Consider the following 1067-nt stretch of genomic DNA (forward strand, 5'->3'; position numbering starts at 1 on the left):
ATAACTGCTATTGCTGAATCAAAAGATCTTGCAAAAATGACCATTGCAACACTGTTTGGAAAGCTCAGGGAGCACGAAATGGAGTTGCATAGACTAGATGAGTCAGAGCAAGATAGCAGGAAAAAGAAAGGATTGTCTTTGAAAGCCCAAACGTATCAATCAAAAACTGAACAAGACAGTTGCTCAAATGAGTCAAGCAGTGAGACTGAAGAAGAGCCTGAGATTGGTTTACTTGTCAAAAAGTTTAAAAAATTTCTGAAAAAGAAAGACAACAAATTCAGAAAGCCATCCAGTTCTAAGACTAGTGACAACAAGACAATCACCTGTTATGAGTGTGGTAAAACAGGTCACATAAAGTCTGAGTGTTACAAGTTGCAAAACAAAAATAGAGCTACAAAAACTAAAGGCAAGGAACCAGCTACCAAAACCAGAAAAGCATATGTTGCATGGAATGACAACGAAGAATCCTCTGCCTCTTCAGAAGAAGAAGAAGCAAATTTATGTCTTATGGCAAACACAGACTCAGAATCTGAAAATGAGGTAAACTCTCAATCTAATCCATCTTATGATGAACTGCAAGAAGCTTTCAATGAACTGCATGATGAGTATGTGAATTCTATTAAACAGTTGCTGAGTACAAAGAAAATGCTTGAACAAATGAAAAATGATCATAAGGAAATTGAAAATTTGTATGAACAACTGAAAAAGGATTCACATGACAAATCTGCAAGATGCATTGAACTTGAAAAAAATGTTGCATCATTAAAATCTGATTTATTGAAGTTTGCTAGTAGTGAAGATAAACTGAATGTCATACTTAGCAACCAGAGACATGTTAACGAAAAATCTGGTCTAGGATATAAACCCAAAATGCATGTTAAAAGGAATACACTAGATATGGTATTGGTTATATGCAAACCAAAAATGTCAAACGTAATCAGAAATCTGTTATTTCAAGGAATATGTATGACATATTTACTAAACCAAACAAACATTCATCATTTGATGGTACATGTCACTTCTGTTGCAGAAAGGGACATTTTGTTTCAAATTGCAAATTTAAAAAA

The sequence above is a fragment of the Cicer arietinum genome, chromosome 2 (assembly GCF_000331145.2).
Source record: "Cicer arietinum cultivar CDC Frontier isolate Library 1 chromosome 2, Cicar.CDCFrontier_v2.0, whole genome shotgun sequence".
Taxonomy (NCBI): domain Eukaryota; kingdom Viridiplantae; phylum Streptophyta; class Magnoliopsida; order Fabales; family Fabaceae; genus Cicer; species Cicer arietinum.